The following is a 19,115-nucleotide window of genomic DNA, read 5'->3' on the forward strand; positions in this document are numbered from 1 at the left end:
ACATGTAGACCTTGAGGTTCTTTGCTCATATGTCATGTTTCAGCCCTATCTGAATTGGTTATTGAATAATTTAGGATTAGGACCACTAAATTTTTGTGACGCCCTGGTTGAGTTTACTGGTGTCCACCTTTCATTTATGTAAAGCTTAATGTGGATGGGGCATGTAGCGGAAACCCAGTAAGTGAAGGGGGTGGGGTCATTAGGAATTCAAATGGTGTAGTTCTGGCGGCATTCGTTAACTTTTATGGTGTTTGCACAAATTCGATTGCTGAACTAAGAGCCTTGAGGGACGGTTTGCAGCTGTGCCAAGTTCTAGGTTGCCTTGATGTGGTGGTTAACTCGGAATCTGCTACCACCGTTAGAATGGTTAACCATCAGAGGTGTAATCTTTGGAATGGTTGGTACTGGTTTTGGGAGGTTTTGTCCTTAAGTATCTTCTACTAGGGTTTCGGTGTTCTTTGCTTATCGTGAGAGTGACAGAGCGGTAGATTGGTTGGCTAACCTTGTTTGTGATTCTGGGTTTTTGATTATGTTCCACCAGGGGGGGTTGTCTATGCGAAACTTCCTTGGTATTCTTTGAGAGGACAAGGCTGGCCTGCCTGTTCTTAGGAAGTAGTTGTTTTTGCTTTTTTGACACTTCAGTGGGATTGGAAGTGGTAGTTTTGAGTATGGTAAGAGTGGTTGTTCTCCTGGGCTTGGGGTAAGGTGGTATGTTCTCCCCCTCCCCCCTTGTATTCTTTGATTTATTGATTGATTCTAATAAAGCTTTAGGGGCTGGCCCGGGTCTCATGTAATATTCTGGTTAAAAAAGAAATTTGACAGTTAAAAGTACAGGTGAAGATACCAATTCATGAGAGGTGCCTGTTTGGAGAATTTAGGACTATGAGGCTGTTCACTAGTTATCCGCTGATAGGAATTGACAAATCATTCTTCCATGGGGGTACGATTAGGTGGCTGTTTGGAGAACAAAGCTGTTTATATTTCACTTTGAAGCTTTGCGTTTCACTCAAAATAAATATGAATTAGGTTTCCAAGCCAGTTGGATGTGGTGGTTAAACTGCCATTCTGTAGATCCCTTAGTTCTCAAATTTAGTGCGACTGTTATCCACACATCTAGTCATGTCTTAATTCTTAGAAAAATTTGGTTTTAGCATGACACTGAAATTTTTTTAAAAAAAATTGATTATTTTTTAAGAATGTTGAAATAAGAAGAGGTATATGAGGGTTAGCATTTCTGCCTTTTATGAGGGATGAGCAACTTTGCCTCTTATGAGGGATGAGGTAATCATTTTAGCTTATGATGTATTTGGGTGCAGGAGTTACATTTCTGGATAGTCTTTTTTCCTCTCTCTCTCTCTTTCTCTCTCTCCATATATATATATATTAAAAGGAAGGTAATAGGCTCAGTCACAGTTGAGCTAAGTAGCTGACCCAATAAATTTAGAAAAAGTAACTAAGGCTGTGCCAGTGTGGGAAAGTGAAGTGAAGTGAAGAAGATGACACAATTTCACTAACCACTTTTAAGGTTTCTTACACTACAAAATATCACAATTTTATGGATTGTTGAAGATGCTTATTGGAGTGTATGAAAAAAACTCCATACCTAAGATCCCTATTTTTTTATACAACTAAGACAGCTTAGAAAGGGTTTAAGTTTTCCTTCACTTGTATTTACCTGTGATGTGACCACGTGAAAGGTATCTAAGGCTGTGTCTGATAGTCAAGAGAGTGTGGGAAAGTGAAGTACTTGATTGGAAGAAAATGACACAATTTTTACCTTTGCAAAACGTCACAATTTTGATGGATTGTTGAAGATGCTTATTGAACTGTATGAAAAAGAATCCATACCTAAGATCCCTACTTCTTCATACAATTAGATACTTATTTTTCCTTCGTATCTATTCGTGATGTGATCATGTGATTGAACTCTTTTGTCATTATTTCCTTATTGTGCAATGTCGAAACTACTCTTTCCCATATCAATTCAACAATATCAATGGTGAGTCTGAATCCTCTTACCCATGTGAGAACCAACCAAACAAAATCTCCACCTCATCTGACACGGGTCAAAGAGAATCAAAGAATCAGAGGTATGAAGATTTTTTTTGATTTGTTCTCACCATGTGGGGTGGCACCCACATGTGGGTAGCTGATCCAGACTCAATGGTCATAGTGAGGGGATCCTTTCTTTGCCATGGGTGAAGGGAAACTCGGTCCCCCAAAAAATATAAGAAATGTCCAAGAGGTGGAAACTTTCATAGACTCTCATACTTGCTGGACAATAAATGTAACCTAAGATATTGGCATAAATACCTCCATGTGATATAGCTTACTCACAGATGAGTCGAGCAATAACCTTATTAGAATGCCCTTGAAATGTTTTGCTTATGTGTTGTAGAGTTGTAGTGTTCAGGGAGACAACTAAACTGGTTGCCACGGATAAGGGTGTCAATTTAGAATTGAAATCGAAAACTAAAACTAAAATAGGTCGTTTAAAATCAAACTGAATCAAAGTAAATCGGTTTGATTTTGGTTTCAGTTTCATGACTAAAACTGTTGAATCGAACTAAATTACCTATTTTCAAACCGAATATTATTGGGAGAAGAATGCTACCTGGTTGCTTGTGGTACGCGGCTCTTGCACCCAAACACATGGCCGTGCGAAATGACCACTACACCCTCATGGAAAGGTGGAAATTCCTGAGGGTACAACGGTCAATTTTGTATGGCCCTATATTTAGGTGCAAGAACCACGTTCCTGCGCCGCACATGACCAGGTGGCATTCTCTTTCCCGTAATATTTCAATCAATGTTGATAATAAGTTCTATTCATTTTTAATGTTTAAAAAAGGTTTGATGGATTATGACCCCTTTTTTTTTTTATAAAGACGTAAAAAATTTGTCCAAATACCTAATATAGGGCCTAAACCAAATATAAAACCGAATAAGAAACCAAAATTGAACCGAACAGAAGAGTTCGGTTTCGAAAATTTGTTCCTAATCTCATTTATTTTCAAATTTGGTTTCTGCATTTTTTTTATCTTGCATTGAACCGAATAACCAAAAACAAAATTATTGACACTCTTAGCCACAAAATCCAACTGACCACCATGCCCAAGGATTTAAAAAATGGTATCAATGGTTGATGATACATCCTTAAAGATTGCTAAAGAGCAGCTTGTTAACAGGTACAGATTGAATTGGTTAACACTTCTATTGATCCAATACCATGTTTTGAAACCTCCACTAACCTTGAAACTGTAAAGTGATATGATACTAACTAGGTGGGGAATATCAGTAACAACTAGTAAGGATCCGTTTGTTTAGAGGGGAAGGTGGGACCCATATTTTGGTAGGGTTGTATTGGGTGAAAATATTGAGATAAAGTTACTTTTTCCATGAATAGTAATCAAAGTCCTACCAATTTTGTGGGACTTTAGATAGACTAAAGGTGGGATTTTGAAGTACCACATCAGCAGACAAAACAATTAATAATGTTCCCTTAGTTTTTGTAAGTTCACCACCCCAAGATAACCAAACATGTTTGGAGTGGGATTTGAAAGTGCCACATCAGCATTTTCTCACCCCAATTCTCCCACCCCACCTAAGTCCCCTCCAAACAAACGGGGTCTAAGATAATTTGATTTAGGGTTCAGGTAGATGAGGTAGTCAATTAAGAAACAAGTACCCGATTGCTAATAGTGGATGCATTGTTTTAGTTAAAGGGAAAAAAATCTCTCTCCTTAGATGAAATGATCTCAGTTGTCTTCCAATTGTCGATACCATTTTGTTGCAACTCATTCGTCTCTTTCCCTTAATGAAAACATAATCAAGAAGGTAGGTATGACCACCACCTAAGTAGGATGGGCTCCCAATTGCATGCCTTTTTTCCTATTGTGTGGCATGTCTAGTGGCCTATAAAGTTTAGGTAAAATGAAGTATACGATATTGTCAGTAAGCTTGTCAATCAGTTCAGTTTCTGGTATTCAGTTCGGTTTGAGGGAGTGCTAGTGTGAACTGAAAAATAGAGAATCCACCAGGTTTGATTCAGTTTCAGTTTGTATTCGGCTTTATTATTTGGTTCGAACTATAGGTTTCTAATCTAGAGCTGAAACCAAATTGAATTTAAAACCTACATTCTATAACCGAATTTGGACCGATTTATTCGGTTTGATTTTGATTCCGGTTCAATTTGATATCTTTAGTTGTCTTGTAGTAAATTTTTTTTTCTTTTGTCTATTATTGGTTTGGCGTGCAAGATATCAATATAAGCACACATGTAGATCCCTTTCCTTAAAATTTATGGGTAATTTTATCATATTTTTGTTTCTTATTCCAATCCAAAACCTGATGTCAAGGGAAAATATTTGATAGCTATTTGGAAAAAAGTGGAAAACTCACTTATCATTTAAAGATTCAAAATTATTGATAAAATAAGAAGAAAAATTCATATAATGATAGTATAAAATTGAGATAAGCCATCAAATTTGACATCACTTATACAAAAGAATATCATATCAAAGAGGCAAAAAGTCCCATTAGGTAGTCCATTTGAAGAATATGGTCCGTTATTCAAAGGAAAGCCTGCACAATGGGCAGCTTTTAACTGTTAACCGATAGCTCACTTGGTATACAAATTTGGTGCATAGGTATGCTTAGTTTTCTTATAAGAATCTAACAAAGTTTAATCAAAAATTTTATTATAATGTAAATCAAATTTGAGAATTTTTCATTTTTTTGGTATTAAATATTTTGAATTAGTTACATAATTATTATTTTTTGGGAAAAAATGTATTCCCCTTGTACTTTGCCTAAAGTAATAATAAATCCGAAGTTTCAAAAAACCACCTTGTACACCTCCTCTATTTAAAAAAACAAAAAACATAAAAGTAACAATCCATGAGGAAGTAACCGTTACATGAGACCGTGTGCTTTACTTTGGACATGAAATGACTCTTTACCCTTACACCTTACCCTTAACAAACCAATCGTCTTCCCCAAACCTCACCATCCTTCTCTCCGGCAAAGAGACGAACCAGCCTTGTCCTCCTCTGGCGGAGAGAAGACCAACCCTGTTCTAGTGAATATTTAGGCCACCGGGCCCTTTTAATATCCACAAGCCCTCTTTGATGCCAATTCATCAAAGAGGTGATTGGTTATTATTAAATTAATGTGTGGTTCTTGTGTTATTACGTTCATCACTGAGATACAACCAAAGCTTGTGTTATGTTATTTTTGTATTTTACGGAATAAACTAAGGCTATAACCAAACAGAATTGCCCTCCGTGGTACGTTAAGAGATCGGTCTTTTTTCACACTGTAAGGGACAATATATTATAGTATTGCATACCATAATTCAAAATACAATGGTATCATATTCAAAACTGTCTTTTGTCTTATTTGACCCACATCAAATTTATTATTCTATTGAAAATATTTTTTTTAATTTTATTTTTTTATATAGTAAAATATCAAAAAACTCAAATATTTAAATATAATTAATTAATTAATTAAAAACTTAAATACAATACATGGCAACTAATCTCACAAACAAGTGAACAACAAAACATTCACAAACGCAATCACTGAAAATGAAAAAGATATAGACAAGATGTAAGCTAATAAGTTGTTACACCTGATGAATCATTAGTGGTTGTTAGCCCTAAATATTCTAACAAACTTAATAATAATAATAATAATAATAAAAGATATATTATATTTTACCCTTACCCCTCAATATCTAAGCTTGAATTTGAGGGCTTGTTAGTTGGTTGGCCTCTATCACCTAATGTTCCAATCAATCAAGATGAATGATATGGGATTACAACTCAAATGATAGGGATAGAATTGTCCTATTAGGTTTACGATCATTTAAAAAAAAAGAGGGAGGGGAGGAGAGAATCACGACGCCACGACAGAATACTATTTTTCTCTCATATAGAGTTCTTTATTATTTTTCTTACCATATGAATATGAATTCATGTAAATGATACCATTCTTTACACCGCAATTGGTGTAATATATAGATTCTTTTCTACACTGGCATCGTAAAGATGATCATGTGGTGCGCACCACTATTGGAGGTTAGTTAGTTGATGGGCCCAATTCTGTTTGATCCATGAGCTTGGAAACTGGATGGTAACATGGTCAGGTTGGAATGGGCTGATGGGCTATGGAAAAGAGGAAACGTGGGAAATTGAGTATTCCACGTGTAAGGTTAAGCGTCAACGTCGCTTCAAACCTAAAATTCTTTCTATCTTTGATTTTTCCGAATATGTCGGTTCGGTTGGGAGGGGCCAGCGTGGAAGTTCTTTCAAATCATTTCCCTTTCTACACTTTAAAGTTTGTTGCTTTGTGTTTCCCAACCACGGTTCTAAGAATCGGTATCGGATCATGGATTCCGGACGAATCAGATTGGCAATTGATTGAATCCGGTTCTTGATTCAAGCCGGTTCCCAATTCAAATAATCGACCTGTTTTAATGGTTCATGCCCATCTTGGTTATTTTTTTATTTTAGTTTTTTTAGTTTTTTATTTTTTTATTTTTTTTTTTATTTTTTTTATTTTTTATTTTCAACTAATTCTGTGGGCACGCATGAATGAATAGTCCTGTTATCTACCCAAAAAAAAAAAAAAAAAAAAAAAAAACTAATTCTAATAGAATTATGGGTTTAATTATTGGTATGGCCGATACTGGACTGATATGGTGACGATGAAATGATTGTAAACCCTAGATTATAGGTGAAAAAGTGAACTTCTGATCTAACATCAAAACAATACAAATTGTTACCGTTGATACGTATTGTGTCGACATCAATATCAATAATTCAATACTGGTATTAGTCACCCTGATACCGTAGAATTGGAATTGATGGAATCACTTGCTTGCCATGTCGTATTTTCCCACTTTATCTGATTTTTGTTTTACAATTTTCTCACATATTTGAAAATATTGGTCCCATACCCTACTAAACGCGGGAGCCTTGTGCACTGGGTACGACTTTTTTTATTGGTCCCATACATAAGATTTTTTTTTTCTTGAAATATCCATTAGTGTGGCATGCAAAATTCCATCCTACACCGACAACATGGTGAATCCTCTTCTTTTTGCTTTAGTTGGGAGAAAAAAAAAACCAAGAAAGATAGACTTCAGTTCTCTTTTAGCCGTGGTGAATGAGAATCCTTTTACCACATGGGATTTTAGATGCGCACGAAAGGCGAGAAGGTATTTTAAGAAAACCCTATAGGGTTTTTGAATCGTAAGATGATGTAGGGACCTTTCACATCTATTTATTTAATTTTATTATGAGAGAAAGTATGAGAGAGATAGAAAGAGCAATTTGGATCCTCTATTGTCGAGCTGCTCGACAGGACCGTGTTGTCCAGACACGGTGTTGCATGCAAAGACTGTCTTACCCCTACTTGGACAAGGGGTAAGGCAGACATTGCGTGCAATACCATGTCTGGACAGCACGGTCTAACCGGACAGCCTGGCAGTAGTGGATCTAGATCCGAGAGAGAGAGAGAGAGAGAGAGAGTGTGTGTTGTATGTGTAGTGAGCAGTGACAACTGAAAAGGACATGCATGGTGAAGGGGGTGTTCGGTGAAATGGCAACATTCTGGTCTTCCCCCACCGATCAAATCTAAAATAGTAAAATAATTGAAAGTGTCACTGCCAAGGACATGCATGGTGAAGGGGGTGTTTGGTGAAATGGCAATATTGTGGTCTTCCCCCACCGATCAAATCTAAAATAGTAAAATAATTGAAAGTGTCCAAAATCAATTAGCCAGAAGGGCCAGTCATGTTGATTACCTCAATCATATCTTATGCTTCTGGCAAGCCACACTATGGTGACCTTGCCAATGTGTGTGGTTGCTTTTAATATGTAAAACACATGTTCAATTAATTGATTATACTAAAATAACCCCTAAACATCATCATCAGCAGCCCACTGATGGAAGAATGCCACTCTTGCCCAAGGTTTTAAAACTTGGAATTAGGTATAATTTCAGGGGTGGTCTATGAGCTCACTAACCAGCTTGACCGCAGGGTGGTCGTAGATCAGCTCGTCCATTGAGAGAGAGTGGTCTACGATCAGTTCATAGTTACTTCTTTGATTGTAGATCAGCTACGACGCGAATCTGGCAAGCACTTGGGCGGAGTAAAGCGGATCTACGAGCACCGTTGCGCTAATGCGCACACTGTAGTTTTTCAGCTTGGTTCTGACACGTGTCTGACTCATAATTGGGCTCATTTGTTGCTTGTGTTGTAGTAGGGCCTGGTTAGGCATTTTCTTTGCTCCCTAAAGACTAAAGAAATGGATTAAAAAAAAAGGGATTTAATTGTTCTAAAGACTGGTCTCCATCGAATTCGAGTCTAATTGTTCTATTCTACTCAGTTGGAATCGATAGACTCGTCCTCGCTCGGCAACATTGATGGATTCACTACATGTCAAATTGGATTTAATTGAAATTGATCCCAGTTGATTTCGGGAGAGGAATGAAAAATGGACCTCAATCTTAGATTTTGTGGTAGCTTATGATCTATCCATTGTGAACACTTTCTTTGAAAAAATGAAGCAACACTTAGTTACCTACAAAAGTGAGATTTATACCAGTCAAATTGACTTCTTCCTAATAAAAAAGGTAGAGAGAATGGTATGTAAGGGCTGTAAGATTATTTTTGGGGAGAGCCTAACAACCTAACATAGATTGGTAATCCTAGATATGTGTTTCAACGCCCAGAAACGTAGGAGGAGAGAACCTGTAGACCCTAAGATAAGATGGTGGAGATTAAAAGGAAAGTACCTAAGGACATTTACTGATAAGGTAGTCAAATAAGGAAAGTGGGATATTGAAGGAGACACCAATGAGATATGGCACAGGATGATGACTTGTATTAAGAGGGTTGCCAAAGATGTGCTAGGGGAAGCAAATGGTAGTTGGCAACCCCTAGGGAGACTTGGTGGTTGAATGACGAGGTCCAAACAACTATTTAAGACTAAGAAAGTGCGTTTTAGGACTGCTCAAATGACTAAAGAAACAGATGATAAAAAGAGATATTATGATGCCAGGAACGAAGCTAAGAAGATCGTGGGATGGCTAGGGCAAAGAAATATTAGGATCTCTATATTAATCTAAACACAAAAGAAGGATAAAATCTATTTATAAGATGACTAAGATAAAAGAAAGGAAGAGTAGAGATTTCGATTAGGTGAGGTATATAAAAGGTGATGATGGAAGAGTTTTGGTAAGGGATGAAGACATTATGAAGAGATTGGATGAGTATATTTGTGACCTACTAAATGGAGATAGGTCGAATAGAAATGACCCAGATGATTACATTATTCAACAAGACACCACTTGTCATAGATATGCACGAAAGGTTACTGTGGTGGAAGTTAATGAAGCCTTACAAAGGTAAAAGCAGGAAAAACACCAACCCCAGATGAGATTTCAATTGAAATATGGAAAACCCTAGGAGGTTGTGGGGTTTATTGTTTAATCAATCTGTTTAATAGGATTATGAACACAAGGAAGATGCCAAATGAATGGAAGAGAAGCATTGTAGTCCCGATCTACAAAAATAAAAGAGATATCCAAAATCATAATAACTATAGAAGCATAAAGCTAATGAGTCACACTATGAAACTGTGGAGAAGGTTATTGAAGCCCATTTGAGAAGAGGGATTTGTATCTAGGGCTGCAACAGGGTCGGGTTGGGCCTGGCTTTCTTGAACCCTAGCCCAACCCTAAGTCCCCTTAGCTGGGCCCAAGCCCGATCCGACCCTGACTCAGGGTCAGAAAAATCCAACCCTGACCCGCCCTCAGGGTCGGGCCGGGCCGACCCTAATTGGCCCTGATCATGGGGAGGGGGAAAGAAATGCATGGGTTGGAATGGGCTGGGAAGAACTTATTAATTTTACATAAAATAATAATATAATAAATTATATTATAACACTTATTGTCTTCATATATAGTATATTATATAAAAAAATGTGGGTGAAATTTAAAGTTCGTAATGTATAAATTATATCAATATATATTTTATAGTATAACTTAAATCAGGGTCGGGTCGGGTCGGGCCAGGCCAAGCTTAGCTCGAGGCGTAACCCGACCCGAGCCTAACTCAAGGCCAGAAGTTTCTAGCCCTGACCCGCCCTCAGGGCCAAATATCACAGCCCAGACCCTGTTCGGGCTTAGGGCGGGCCAGGGCGAATTCGGGCCGGCAGGGCCAAACTTGCAACCCTACTTGTATCTCAATTGACCAATTTGACTTTATTCCAGGTAGATCCACGACAAAAGCTATCTACTTATTGAGGAGACTCACAGAAAGATATAGAGATACCAAGAAAGATCTCTATATAGTCTTTATCGATCTGAAAAAAGCCTATGATCGAATCCCTAGGGATCTAATCCAACATGCTCTAGTGAAGAGAGGGGTGTCAAGTAAATATGTTGACGTCATTAAGGATATGTATGATGGTGTGATAACTAGTGTGAGATATGTGGGAGGTCAGAGCAATGAATTCCCAATTATGATTGGATTACATCAGGGTTCAGCCTTAAGTCCTTACCTTTTTACGCTTATCATGGACGATATAACCAAGAGCATTCAAGACGAGATTCCATGATGTATGTTCTTCCTCGATAATATCGTTTTAGTGGATGAGACAAAATAAGGGATTAACTCTAAGTTAGAGCTCTAGAGGTCAACCTTGGAAACAAAAGGTTTTAAGATTAATATAACGAAGACAAAGTATATGATGTGTAATTTTAGTCACACTATGATGGATATTGATATAATGCAAATTGAGGAAAGAGAGATACCACAAAGTGACTATCTTAGATATTTGTGGTCAATCATTAATAAAGAAGGTGATATAGCGGATGATGTTTCACAGAGAATTAAAGTGAGATGTGTGAAGTTGAGAAATGCGTCCAGAGTGTTGTGTGACTGACGTACTCTTTTAAAGCTTAAAGGAAAGTTCTATAAGATTGTTGTTCGACCGACCATGATGTATGGGGCAGAATGTTGGGCAATTAAGAAGTGTCATATTAATAAGCTTTGTGTAGTAGAGATGATGATGTTAAGATGGAAGTGTGAAAAAACAAGAAAGGATAAAGTACAAAATGAACATATAAGAGAAGACTTGGGAGTTTTTTCGATCAATGACAAGCTCTGAGAGAGTCGTTTAAGGTGGTATGGTCATATCCAACGGAACCCTAGGGACATCTTAGTAAAAAAGAGTGATAGATCCCGATTGAAGGAGCTAAAAGAGCTAGGGGAAGACCTAAAATAACCTTAAGAGAAATGGTGAGGAAGGTCATGCCTAGTCTAGGTCTTGTACTAAGTATGACCTCGGACAAAGCCTATTAGAGGGCAAGGATCCATGTCACAGATCATGGTTAGCTAAGATTCTTTCGATGTGTTGGGTAATCCCCCATTTATCAATATTATACATTGACAATATTATCTATTATCCATCCATGTATATATATCAAACCCATGTCGCCCATAAGGCTAAGGAACCCTCGTCCCGAGGACCACGGTACTTACACCTGACATTCCTTTAAAACTGAGATGCATAGGAAGAAAACACAAGTGGGGCTGGATGATCTTAAACGGTTCATTAGAATCGAAGATGAGAACAGAGCCAGGAACAACTTGGAGATGGTGAAACAACAATAGACATCTGCCAATTTAGTTTCACAATCTAAGAAAAATTCTAGGTAGTCCAAGCCACCTAAGAAAGAACCCCAACAGTTGAAGGCCAAAAAGACTAACTTTAAAAAGAAGGGCAAGGGCTGCAACTGTGAAAAATGGGGTCAGTATGCATCTGAGTGTAGGGGTCCTAAGAAAGGGAACACTGACACACCACAGAAGGAAGTTCACATGTTGGTGGACAAGACTGAGCCTACTAACTTTGTTGTCATGGTTGACAAGGGTAAGGAGTTGGCCAGTACATCTTCAGATTGGTGGTTAGACTCTGGAGCGACTTATCATATTTGCAATAGCAAGAACCTACTCACTGATGTTGTTCAAGTAGCAGAGACTGTCACTGTTGCAAATGGAGACGTCGTGGAAGTGATTCAACAAGGGACAGCGAACCTGGTTCTTTCATCAGGTAAAATATTAACTTTGAAAAATGTTAAAATCTTTCCTGATTTTGCAAAGAATTTAATTTCAATTGGAATTTTGCTTGATGCTGGCATGTCTATTACTTTCAATAGTGTTAGAGTAACACTATCTGTTAATTTGAATGGTATGTTTAGGTTGAGTTTAGCTAATGAAACAATAAACCAGGTTAATCATATTTCACTTGATCCCAATATACTACACTGTAGGTTAGGACATGTGAACTATAGAAAAATGCTCAAACTAGCTAAAACTCATAATTTACGATTAGACACTTCAATTAGATTTAATAGATGTGAAGTGTGTGCTCAAACCAAAATAACTAAAAAATCTTTAAGACCGATTTCTAGGAGCACTCAACTTCCTGAACTTATACATTATGACATTTGTGACTTTAAAAGCTACACAAGTAGAGGAGGTCGGAAGTATTTGATAACATTTATAGATGATTTTTCTAGATATTGTCATTATACCTGTTAAAATCTAAAGATGAAGCATTTGAAAATTTTAAAATTTTCAAGAATAGGGTAGAAAATCAGTTAAACTTGAAAATTAAAAGATTTAGAAATGATAGGGGAAGAGAATACAAATTGACAGAGTTCAAGGAATTCTGTGCCTCTGCTGGCATAATCCTTGAAACTACTGTTCCTTACTCACCTCAATCAAATGGCATAGCTGAAAGAATGAACAGGACATTAACAGAGATATTAAACTTCATGTTATTGACAGCTGACATGCCCTCTTGCTATTGGGAAGAAGTAGTGTTGACTGCAAATCACATTCTAAATAGACTACCACATTCAAAACTGACTTCTACACTTTATGAATTATGACATAACCATCCATGTAGATATGATATTCTTAAGGTTTGGGGCTGTATAGCTTATGTTAGGATACAAGACCCTAGGAGACCTAAGGTGGGAACTAGAACAAATACTAGTGTGTATCTAAGTTGTGCAGAAGACAGTGCTACAGACCAATTTTTGGATCTATCCACCAATATGGTGATAGAATCTAGGGATGCTATATTCTTTGAAGATAAATTCCTCAGAGATAAAGGCCTGACCTTACCTGGTCTGATAGAAATGGTTACAGAATCACCCATGGATACTGAACCAATTGTTTTTGACACTCAACCCACAATGGTTACTGAATCAGAATCTAAAAGAGTATCTACTAGAGATAGAGTACCCAAGAATTTTGGTGAAGATTTTGTGACCTACTATCTAAAGACTGATCCATCCACCTATAAGGAAACGATGAGATCTAGGACTCACTGCTATGGAAAGAAGTCATTGATGAGGAAATGAGCTTTTTAATGCAGAATGAGACCTGACACCTTGTTGATTTGCCTAGAGGGGCCAAGACAATGGGATGTAAGTGGGTACTAAAGAAGAAACTTAATCCGGATGGGTCTATAGCCAGGTATAAAGCATGGTTAGTAGCTAAGGGCTATACTCAGGTGAGATTGATAGATTATTTTGACATCTACTTCCTGGTCTGCCATTTCGCAACGATAAAGATTCTTCTTACCATAGCATCTATTGAGCACTATGTTGTGCATCAAATGGATGTAAAAACGATTTTTCTTAATGGAGACCTAACAGAAGAAATCTACATGAACCAACCTGAAGGGTTTGTCATGAAAGGTTTTGAAAAAAGAGTTTGTAAATTAAATAAATCTCTCTATGGCCTTAAATAAACACCTAAATTGTGGCATGAGAAGTTTGGCACGATAGTAAAGAGCCTTGGGTTTCAAACCAGCAACTCGGATAAATGCCTTTATTTTTTGGCTGAGTCAAACAAGGTCGCGATTATTTGCTTGTATGTAGACGACATGTTGATTCTAGGTTCTGATCTCTCTGTAGTGAGTGACATTAAAGAAACCTTGTCCAAAGAATTCGACATGAAAGATCTTGGTATGGTAGAAACCATTCTTGGAATGAGAGTAAGCTTGAGTGAACAAGGGGTCACCCTTAGTCAGTCTCATTACATTGAGAGGCTACTTTCTAATTGGGGATACAGTGATTGTAAATCGATTGAGACACCCTATGACTATAACAAATGGTTGAAACCTAACACTAGCAATACCGTGAATCAATTAAAATATTCTAAACTGATTGGTAGTCTCAAGTATGCAATAAGTTGCACTAGGCCAGACATAGCCTTTATGGTAGGCATGCTGAGTCGTTTCACTAGTAATCTTGAAAAAGAGCATTGGGATGTCCTGACGAGGCTGATGAGATACCTTAAAGGTACTCTGGGTTATGTTTTATGTTATACTGGACATCCTTCAATTTTAGAAAGATATTCTGATGCATCTTAGTGCTCAGATATGGGAGACAACAGATCCACTAGTGGTTATGTATTTACACTAGGAGGAGCAGCTATAGAATGAAAATCCAAAAGACAGATTGGTATTACTCTGTCATCTATGGAATCGGAACTTTATGCTCTAGCTTCTGTGGGAGATGAAGCCGAGTGGATAAAGGATTTGATCATGGATATTCCATTGAGGAGTTTTAAGTTAAACTCTATATCTATATTCTGTAATAATCAAGTAACAAAGACGATAGTGAATAACTCACTCTTTAATGGTAAGAGGAGACACATCAGGCTGAAACAGGCCATGCTGAATTATCGAACAGAATAAGGGATTATCACTTTGATTGATGTGAGAACGAAGGATAATATGACAGATGCCCTTACAAAGGGATTGAACAAAGATCGAACATTCAAAATTACGGGGGAGATGGGGTTAAAGACCATTTAGTCAGGTCTTAACCTAACCCAGTATTATTTTTGAATTATTTGAATCTCATCTAGCCTTGGTAAACATTCGGGACAGTTTACATGTTTCAGATAACTTAGTTAGGTTACTAAGTATGAGGGTTTGTGAAACCATTCTAAACTTGATGGTGTAGTAAATTTTCATGTAAAATTTTCTTAGTTTGTTATTCCACAAAGGAATATGAAAAATGTCTGATATGTTTCAATGATATTGTGCTAGTCTTTATGTCATTTCAAATTTGATGGCATGTTTTTCATAGTATGGTATACAATTCCAAATTTGATGATACAATATAAATCTATGACTGATATAACGAACACAGTATTCCAAATAGAAACATGATATGGTCCTTATGATAGAGACTATATAAGATTGAGTTCTTGTAAAGAAACTTGATGATGATGTTTATTGTTTTTGATTTACCTTCAGCCATATATGGAATGTACTAAGTTCTTATTGTTGAACTAGATACTATTGTACAAATGATTGAATTCATATTATCTTATGAAATTCATATTTAACAACTTACAGAGAATGACGAAGATGGAGGAGAACGGTTGAACCTGGATCTCGATGAGGATGACTTACTTGATGAATAAAGTCACATGGATTGCACGGACTTTTTCTTTTGATTATTTCTTTTGATTTAGCCACTTGCATGTGGAACTTCGGATTTATTGTTGGGTTTAGTTTTGATCTAAAATCCTAGTTTTATTTCTTGAAGTTTACTTTTTAATTATTTGATTTTTTGGATTATTGATATTCAATTTATTCAATTTATATTGATTCAATTACTGATTGAACAATGGTTTCTATACATGTGTGGTGGATATATGTAGAACATAGGAGGAGATTGTAAGGGTATTTATGTAATATCCCTTCATATGTTCTAATATAATCCTACTTGTATTAATACTCAGGTTGTGAGGGGCAATCTAGTAATTAGTCCATCTGACCTAAACCCTAGTTTTTCTATAAATACTAACTGGAGGCAGCAGTCTGGGTATTCCAAACTTAATACTCAGGGTGTAATGATTTAAACAACCTTGTGCTTAAACCCTAAACCCTAACAAGAATGAGAAGAATTTAGAACACTTAAAATGATACTTTAAAATGTATTGGACGTAGAGATGACCCTTGGAAACACCTATCCAAAGGAGCCCATAGGATGTGTTTCTCTAAGAAAGAAGACAGAAAACTAGATATTTTTAGCATCCAAAACATTATGGATGATGTGCAATGTAAAATTGTAGGCATCGATGACGCATCGGACAAGGCTCATCCGATATCTGAAAAAACAAAGAGTGATGTATGTTGGTAAGGTTTTTGATAGACCTCGACTTTAAACACTCTCTAGCCGACATCTACATCGGAAAAACAACAAACAACGTTAGAAAATCTATCGAACGCAAAAGGAAAAATCATATACAATTCCAGTTCAGTGAGTAAAAAGAAACTTCACACACTAAGGCTTCTCCTCGCCACAACCAAATACGTGTCACTTGGCTCCTGTGCCCAAACATGGGAGATCACGAAGTTACCGCCCCACTCCTATGGAATCAATTATCCCACCATGTTGATGCCTCCGCGTGCTTTCTCATTGGCCCCGCATTGGTACATGGGCTACATGACTAGACAGAAATCTCTTGCTCTTTAAATACTTCACTCTATTCTTTTACATAAGCAATGTGGAATTAAAGAATTTTCATTCCATTGCTTTATTAGAAACAACATTGACGAGATCATGAGTTCAAACTTTGTGTGAGACATAACAACCAAAACCTTTTAGAAAGGACAAAGAGGTATTTTAAAACTTCATTATAACAAATACAAGATAAGTTGTACATTATAATTTAGCTTTTCATAGGAAAATACTATGTTGTTCTAAAGGAAAAGGTTGTCAGTTGCACCTTATGTATATAACTTTTTCCAATTTCGTAATAAAAAATTTGATTGTTTGTGACTACTGAAGGAATTAGAGATCTTTAGATAGGCCACATATCAAAATTCTATAGTTTATCTAAACTATACGACTTACTATATTTAGGGTTTTAAATCCTCATGTCCATTGATCGCTCCTCTTTTCTTTTCAACATTTCAATTTCTTCAACAAAAAAATAAAAAAAAGATTTTTTAAGTAATCTTCATATAATTATTCAACCATATGACACCATAAGGGTAGATAATCTCAACTAGTGATTAGACTATGATAATATATACTACCCAATTTAAATACAAATGGACACTTCCATTTTGACCAAAAAGTTGAGGCAACCATATCTACCACTTAATTCTTATAAACAATATTATTCTTACTCATTAATAATAATAAACAAAAAACAGTAATCACGATACAAAGAATGGTATAATCCATATGGGCTTATATGATCATGGTAAAAGAGAAAACAATTTTATAAAAAAATCATGTGAACCCCCCTACTCACTTTCAACGTAAAACCCTGTTCAACCTCTCCATTATTCTCACTCTCTCCGGTGGGAGTTGCAATGTTTATTTTGAGCTTTACCCCCATTGCACCCCCTGCTCATCCTCACCGCCTTCATCGCACCCCCTCTTCACCCTCACCGTCCTCAACGCACCCCCTGTCCACCCCTGTCCATCCCTATGCATCCGCTTGGTTATGTTTTTCTTTCTTTTTTTGTTTGTGGTTGTGCAGTTTTTGCAGGTTTCGGTATTAGTGGCGCCTTGGATTTGACCAAAATCGAAGCCCTTCCCCCTTTCGATTGGGCGGTCACCGTCGCTAGCAATGGTGAAGCTACTCAGAATGTACATCTTGGAATCGATGCAATGACCATCAAGAACTTCATTGGGCCGCATGCATACTGTGACTTTCCCTGTCTCCTAGGATCATGTCTGGCATAAATGATGTCCTCTTTTTGTTTATTGTTGATATATTCTTTTTTTATGGCATGTTCGTGCATGCGCTTCATTATGTAAACTGTGTCTACAGTGAGTTTCTTTGGGATGTTACCCATGCTCTCCCCCGACTGGTCCTGTCTTTGACATGTATGTCAGGATCATATGTCTCTCTCTGGTTTCTGAACCTTGTCAGTTTTAAAACCTTGTGTATCACATGTCAACTATTTGCGTTATGTTTCTTGTTTTCCTTTTTTTGGCATTGGACGCGCATGAATGAATAACCTTGCTTTCTACCAAAAAGTGTGAGAAGGTGATAATACACTAACGTTGTGGGAGCTTTTTTTCCCTTACAAAAAAAAAAATGAAACTACTAAAACTTGCATCACACAACACCTGATGAACACCTATAACATCTAAATACATTACACTTGGCTCTACAATCCCTCGATCCATTCTAGGAAGATCTTTTATTTATTTATTTATTTATTTTTTGAGAAAAGATTTTTTGAGCCAATCGTAGAGGGGACATGAGAGAGAAATCTCTCTCATAAAATGACCTTTTGCTCCTTATGTATCAAACCATATGGTCATTCCTCATTGATGTGCTCCCTCTACCACTTGCTTAGAGATAAGAGGGTGTCAATTGATTTACCGCTCAGAATACAATGTGTACAAATTAAAACCCAATAATTTTTATAGGTAGATTGTTTTTTGTGCCGGGGGTGCAGGCTGCGCCTAGATACATGGGGGTGGGTGAAATGACCACCATGCCCCTCAATTCAAATTCAATTCAAGTGGAAATAACCTGGTCAAACAAATAAAGTTGGTAAAGAAATTAAAATCTCATGAAAATACAATCCCACAATGTCAAATCTAATATCTTTCTTCAATTTTCACACATCTCAACAAAAAATAAAAAATGCATAGTGAGCAATTTCACGTAGCTCAACAAAAAACACATGATCGATGGGTTTAGTAAGATATAGATTCGGTTCAAGTTACATTTTATTTGTTTTGGTTCAATCCTAACAGATAATTTGCAATCTAAAACCAAAATCGAATAAAACCAAATGAAATTTCAGTTTTCAAAACCAAAATCAAATAATTTTTTTTTTTATTCTATGTGATTTTGCTTTAAAGATTTTGTATTTTTTTATAACCCGGCCAGTTCAAAATTGACAACTTAGAGAACCCTTTTCCCTTCCTTCTTTTTGAGTCCATTTTGGGCATCTAGAGAAATGCAAGAGTTGACCCAAAACATAACTCTTTTTCATGAAGAGATAAGTGTCGCATCTTAACTGGTCATC

General features: G+C 36.7%; 1 protein-coding gene across 1 annotated transcript in view; it reads left to right on the plus strand.

Moving 5' to 3' along the window:
* LOC122654389 (UDP-glucuronic acid decarboxylase 2-like) overlaps positions 1-19,115 on the plus strand; it is a 28,255-nt gene that overhangs the window by 837 nt on the left and 8,303 nt on the right. Inside the window, exon 2 of the mRNA XM_043848459.1 lies at positions 12,896-12,902. The gene's annotated coding sequence lies outside the window, so the exon portion shown is untranslated. The remainder of the gene's footprint in view (positions 1-12,895; positions 12,903-19,115) is intronic.

Source organism: Telopea speciosissima, chromosome 3 (genome assembly GCF_018873765.1).
Source record: "Telopea speciosissima isolate NSW1024214 ecotype Mountain lineage chromosome 3, Tspe_v1, whole genome shotgun sequence".
Lineage (NCBI taxonomy): Eukaryota > Viridiplantae > Streptophyta > Magnoliopsida > Proteales > Proteaceae > Telopea > Telopea speciosissima.